A 7,397-nucleotide genomic window follows, 5' to 3' on the forward strand; every position below is an offset into this window, starting at 1 on the left:
TAGTGACTTGTGTGCAAACGTGCACTTGTTTCTTAAATTTTATTTGTGCGCAAACGAGCTTGTAGGCAATTGAGACGTAGGCAAAAAAGCTTGTGCGCAAACGGACTGTCGGCAAATGGGATGTAGGCAAATGATGCTGTTGACAAAAAAGTTGTAGGCAAACGGGGCCTTCTCCTCTTGGAGCGTAAAATCCTAGGATACATTCAAGATCGTAAAGGTCTTAATAAAGTTGGATATGGAGGATTTCTTCAGCCTTTTAGGGATGGTTTAAAACTTTTAAGGAAAGAGTTGTTCGTGGTTATTAAGTCTGAGTATTATTTGTATTATTTGAGGCCCTTAATAATAATATTTATAATATTATTGTTGTGAATAATATTACCTGTCTATACTAATATTTATTATTTAAATTCTTCTATTTTATTAATAGTAGTATTTATAAGGTTAGGTAGTTATATTGTCTTATTTTTAGGTTGGTCTTCAAATTCAACTTACTCTATAATAGGGACTTTACGTTCAGTTTCACAGATGATTTCTTATGAGGTTAGGTTTATTTTAATTATATTGGTGATTATAGTTTTGGGCGAGGGCTTTACTTTTGTTAATTTGTTGGTTTGACAATATTGATGTTGAAATATATTAATGGTTTTTCCCATAGCTGTTGTGTTTTTTATTAGTATTCTAGCTGAATTAAATCGAAGTCCAATAGATTTTATTGAAGGTAAGTCTGAATTAGTTTCTGGGTTTAATGTTGAGTATTTTAGGTCAGGATTTACATTAATTTTTTCGGCTGAGTATGGTATAATTATTTTTGTAAGTATTGTTTTTACTTTATTATTTAGTTCATTATTGTTTAGGGATATAATATTTATTATAATATGTTTGGTTAGTTCAGTAATTTTAGTTGTTCGAGGGCTTCTTCCTCGTATACGTTATGATGAGTTAATGTACTTATGCTGGAAAATTATTTTACCTTTGGTTTTAGTGTATTTTATAGGGGTTGTTGGTGTTAAAATTTTATTAATAGTTATGATTTAATTTAATTTGATAAGGTAATAGAAAATTAAAATTTCTTTAGTATGTTTTCAAGACATAGGCTTGTTTCAAGTTCATTAACTTATTTTTTGAATATATACTTATCTCATAAATTTCTGGTTAGTGAGAATGATAGTATTACTGTAAAGTATAGAATACCTGTGATTTGTCTTAAAATTACAAAAGGTCTTTCAATAGGTTGTGCTCCTACTCATGTTAACAGAATAAATGAGTTAATTAAGATTCAAAATGTTAATTGGTTTGCGGGGTAGAAGTTTGTAGTATTCATTTTTGATTTATGTATTAATAAGGTGTATAAATTTATGATTGATGCTACTAGGGCTAATACTTCCCCTAATTTGTTTGGAATAGATCGTAGAATGGCGTAGGCGAATAAAAAGTATCATTCAGGTTGAATGTGGATAGGGGTGACTATAAGGTTGGCTGCCACAAAGTTATCAGGGTCTCTAAATATGTAGGGGTATTGTATAATGATAGTAATGAAGATTGCTATAATTATTATATATCCATATACATCTTTTATTGTAAAATATTTGTGGAAAGGGATTTTATAGTAATCTCTTGATACTCCTAAGGGGTTAGAAGATCCTGTCTCATGCAAAAACATTAGGTGAATTATAACTATTATTAAAATAATGAATGGTAGAATAAAGTGTAATGAGTAGAATCGATTTAAGGTGGAGTTATTAATTGAAAATCCCCCTCAAACTCATATAACAATATTATTTCCAATATAAGGGATTGTTGATAAGAGGTTTGTAATTACTGTGGCACCTCAAAAGGATATTTGACCTCATGGAAGAACATATCCTAGAAATGCTGTTGCTATTGATAATAGTAAGATAGTAATTCCTGATATTCAAGTGTTAAATAGGTTGAATAAGTTAAAATAGATTCCTCGTGAGATGTGCATGTATATACAAAGGAAGAATATAGTTGCTCCATTNATATGAATATTATGGAATATTCATCCCCTATTTACATTTTGTATGATGTGAATAATTCTATTGAATGCTATTGATGTTCTAGGGCAGTAGTGTATAGATAGGAAAAATCCTCTAATAATTTGAATTCCTAAGAATAGTCCTAAAAGTGATCCAAAGTTTCATATGTAAGAGATATTAACAGGTGTAGGTAGGTTTAAAATAGATGATTTAATTTCTTTAATTATATTTTTATTCATAGTTAATTTTTCGAAGATTAATTGATTTTACTGAAATAATTTTAATAATTAAGAATATAGTTAGAATAAGGAAAATTACTGAAATAGTTGTTATAGAGTTATATGGATATAAGTAAATTCATTTGATATTATTAAATATATCATGTTGTAATTGGATTATTGTGATTGTTTCTATTGATGTATTAATTGGTTGAATTATTTTTTTAAGGTTTAAAATTAGTATGGCTGAAGATGTAAATATAATTGTTATAATAATTATTTTTTTGGTAATTTTAAGGCTTACTTTTTTGTTTGAAATAAGTCTAGAGAAGTACAAGAAGATAATAAGTACGCCACTAATTATGATTAAGAAGACGATAATTGAGAATAAGAAGGTTTTTTTAAGTATTGATAAATTTATACAAATTATTAATGAGTATATAATTAATATGAGAATTAAGTGAGTAGGGTGGAAATTGTTTCATAATATAAGGGCTATTGTTGTGATTATAAATGTGTATATTAAAGGTACAATTAAGTTTAATCTGTTCATAGGTTTAATTTTTTTCAAAAAATAGTTAAATTTTAGAATTTTAATTTTGGGAATTAAAGGTGTAATAATAATTTATTTTTTTGATTAGCTTTAAAACTTAGTTATTTATTTATAATTTACAAAATTATAGTTTTTTTTAAACTATAAAGCTTTATATAAAATTTAAGTCTTGAGTGATATTTTATGATTATTATTTTTTAATAATTTTGGTTATTTCTTTAATTATGTTGGTAGTTTTTTATAAGTATATATTGATTGTTTTGTTGATGATTGAGTTAGTGGTTTTTAATATAGCTTTAATTATAGGCATGATTTTTTCATCTATATTTATAGATTTTTATTTGATTTATTATCTGATTTTTAGATTGTGTGAGAGGGTTTTAGGAATATCAATGTTGGTTTTAATTGTTCGTTATTATGGTAATAATATTTACTATTTCATAAATTTATCAAAGATTTATGATAAAATTAATCCTATTGTTTTTGTTTTTGGTTCTTTTAATTATGAAATTTTCTATAGTTAGTTTTTACCCTATCTTGTGTTTTATAGGAGTCTTAATTATGTCCGTATTTAATAAGTTTAGTTTCGATATAATAGGTTATTACAGTTTTGATTATTTCATATTAGATAAAAGTTCATATTCTTTGGTTATAATGACCTTATGGATTTTGGGTTTGATGTATCTTAGTTTAAATAAAGATGTAAATTTAAATTTTAAGGTTATTACTTTTTTTATTAATGCTATTAGTTCTTTTAATATTTTTTATAATAAATAATTTAATGTTAATATATCTGTTTTTTGAGTTGAGTTTAATTCTTACTTATTTTATAATTGTTTATTGAGGGTCTAATCCGGAGCGTTTCAGAGTTTCTTTTTATTTATTGGTGTATATGTTATTGATTTTGTTGCCACTATTATATTATATATATGTTTTAATTAATGATAATATGATTGTTATGTTTTTTATATATGAGGTTTTAAATGTTAAATCTTTTGGGTGATAGGATTATTTAGTTATTACAGGGGCTTTTTTGGTTAAACTTCCTATTTACATTTTTTATGTTTGATTACCTAAGGCACATGTTGAGGCTCTTGTTTATGGTTCTATGATTTTAGCGGCTGTTTTGTTGAAGCTGGGTGGGTATGGTCTTTACCGTATTTTGTGAAGTTTAAAGGTCAATATATATTATTGTTTACTTATTATAAGTATTGGTCTTTTTGGTAGTGTAATGGTTAGGTTTTTGAGGATAATTCAGGTTGATATAAAATCATTAGTCGCTTATTCATCTGATGGTTCATATAAATATAATGCTTGGAGGATTAATAACATTAATAATGTTGGGGTGAACTAAGGCTATGATGGTAATAATTTCACATGGTATTTGTTCTTCAGGGTTATTTTATATAGTTAATATATATTATGAACGATCTCATAGTCGTTTATTGGTTTTAAATAAGGGTATGGTGAGGTATTTACCTGTTATGTCAATGTGGTGATTTGTTTTGTGTTCTTCAAATTTTTCTTACCCATTGTCTTTAAATTTTTTTGGGGAGATTACTTTATTAATGACTATTTTAAGATGATGTCCTGGTTTAATATTAAGTATAATTTTTTATTGTTTTTTTTCAGGTGCTTATTCTTTATATTTATTTAGATATGTTCATCATGGGAGGTATACATATAAATTAATAATAAGTGGTCCTACTATAGAAGAGTTAATAGTAGTAATTTTACATTATTTGCCATTATTATTAATTATTTTTACTCTTTTTATTTTTTATTATTTAAGTAGTTTAAAATAAAATTTTAATTTGTGGTGTTAGAGACGCTCGTAAATAGGGCCTTAGGTTATTTATTCTATATTAATGTATACATTATTTATATTTTTAATTTTTTTGTCTTTTTTAATAATAAGGGTTGTATTTAAAATATTAATAGTTGGGATTAGGTTGAACTGATTAATTTATAGTTTTAAGTCGTTTAATTTAATGTACTATGTCTTGTTAGATTGAGTTTCAATACAATTTATTGGAATAGTATTGTTGCTTTCTTCAATAGTTATAATATTATATATAGAACTATTTACATAAAAGGGGATAAAACATTACTACGGTTTTATATGTTAGTAATTTTGTTTATTTTATCTATAGTCTTTATGATTTTAAGTCCAAATGTAGTAAGAATTTTATTGGGTTGGGATGGATTAGAGTTGGTTTCTTATTGTTTAGTGATTTATTATAATAATTATTCTTCTTATAATTCTGGTATAGTTACTGTTTTATCAAATCGGGTTGGTGATGTAGGTTTATTAATATGTATTGGTATTATAATATCTTACGGTGGGTGGAGAGTATTAATTTTGAGTAATAACTCATTAGTTATAATAATAATTTTCGTTGCAGCTATCACTAAAAGGGCTCAAATTCCATTTTCTTATTGACTGCCTCAGGCAATGGCGGCTCCTACACCTGTATCATCGTTAGTTCATTCTTCAACTTTGGTTACTGCTGGAGTTTACCTGTTGATTCGATTTAATGAATTATTAATAATAACTTGATTTTCAGATTTATTATATATTATTTCTTTATTAACTATGTTTATAGCTGGCTTTATAGCTAATTTTGAATTTGATTTGAAAAAAATTATTGCTTTGTCTACTTTAAGTCAACTGGGTTTAATAATAATGATTTTGAGTGTGGGATATAAGTATGTCTCGTTTTTTCATTTGGAAGTTCATGCTATTTTTAAATCATTATTATTTCTGTGTGCAGGATCAATAATTCATTTAATATCTAATAATCAAGATATTTGATTTTATGGTAAAATATATAAATGAATTTATTCTTTTTATTACAATAAGGTTTTATATTTCTAGGACTTTTTTATGTGGAGCTCCTTTTATAGCTGGATTTTATTCAAAGGATCTAATTATAGAAATTTTATATTTTAAAAGTTTAAATTTATTAGTTATATTTATAAGAATTATTTCTTTGTGTTTTACTGTAAATTATACTGTTCGTTTAGTATATTATATTTATTTTGGTAGAATTAATTTTTATTTTTCTTGATTTATATTTACTAGAAAATAGGGGATGAATTTGTCAATATTTATTTTACTTATAATGAGAGTGATTTTTGGATCAATCATTTCATGAGTAACATTCTTTGATTTTACTTATGTTTATTTGAATATTTTATTAAAGTTAATTACTTTAAGGGCATGTTTATTAGGAGTAGTTATTGGGCTAATTATATATTTTTATAATTTTTTTAAGTTTTATTTTTTTTGTTTATTTTATTAGTTCTATGTGAATAATAATGTTTTTTTTTTAGTTATATCTATAAGCCTTTTATACTTTACTGGTATCTATCATTAGAGTTTGATAAGATTTGGATTGAGTTTTCCTGCAAATCTATAGTTTGGGACATTTTGGAGAGATTTAAGATTATTAAAATTAAATTATTAAGTTTATTTATATTTAGGTATGTTAGTGTTATTTATTTAATTGCTGTTATTAATATTTAATATATAATACCTACTTATGTTTTAATACTTTAAATAGCTTATGCAATAAAGTTTAGTACTTAAGATACTAGGAAAATATTTAGATATTTTTAAATAAGTTAGTTATTACTTATAATTAAAATTTAATATATTAATAATTTTATATTGAAAATATAAGGTTTGATTTAAACTATATAAGTGAATTTTTAAGAGATAAATAGACTAACTCTATAATTATCAAGTTAGAAGCTTGATTTTAATTACCTCGATTTGGGTGTTCTATTAAAATGGTTTGTATTAACAGGAATAAATAATTCAATTAATTTATTAACAATAAATTACCTCTAATTTGGTTTCAGTTAAATTTCTCATAGATTATTTATTAATTTTTTCCTAGGTCGAAATTAAGTGTATAGAAATACTTTATAAGAAGGTATAAAAAATATTTTTTAATTTTTAATTGCANTTTAAAGGTTATAATTTAACTACTACCTAAGTTCTAAATTTTTCATTCGATACTTTGTTCTAAATATTCAAAAAAAAGTCCTATAATTAANATTAAAATGAAAAACGTTATAATTGTAATAGTATTAATAGTTTTGTAAAAGTTTAATAAGAGAATAAGGGGTAAAAGTATTATAATTTTTACATCAAATACTAGAAAGACTAAACCAATGAGAAAAAATTGTCTCCTTAGTGGGATTCGTCTTATAGATAAAGGGTCAAATCCACATTCGAAAGGTGATTTTTTTTCTCGTAATTGTGATTTTTTAGTTAATATTAGATTAATTGTTATTAGGGCTATGGGAATGATTAATAAGATTATTATTATAATAATAATTGTGATCATTGATACTTATATTAGTTTAATACCTAAATTGTTTAATTGGACGTTAAATGTAATTTCATTTATACTATATACGTTAGTTAATATTTTCATTAGTAGATTGAGATAAATAAGAATAATCACACTACATCAACAAAATGTCAGTATCATGCCCTTGTTTCAAATCCAAAGTGATGGTAAGAAGAAAAGGGGTGATACTCTATTGACCACAGTACGATTCGACACCGCTCGATTCGACACAGATTTATTCGACACCAAATTATTCGACACCGTA

At 24.7% G+C, this 7,397-nt stretch overlaps 2 pseudogenes; both read right to left on the bottom strand.

The window, feature by feature from the left end:
• Positions 1-1,114: 1,114 nt before the first annotated feature.
• On the bottom strand, positions 1,115-2,257 carry LOC109862534 (annotated as a pseudogene).
• Positions 2,258-7,215: 4,958 nt separating this feature from the next.
• LOC109862531 overlaps positions 7,216-7,397 on the bottom strand; it is a 1,375-nt pseudogene continuing 1,193 nt past the window's right edge.

This window comes from Pseudomyrmex gracilis, unplaced genomic scaffold, assembly GCF_002006095.1.
Source record: "Pseudomyrmex gracilis isolate BER0280 unplaced genomic scaffold, ASM200609v1 scaffold_1930, whole genome shotgun sequence".
Taxonomy (NCBI): Eukaryota; Metazoa; Arthropoda; class Insecta; order Hymenoptera; family Formicidae; genus Pseudomyrmex; species Pseudomyrmex gracilis.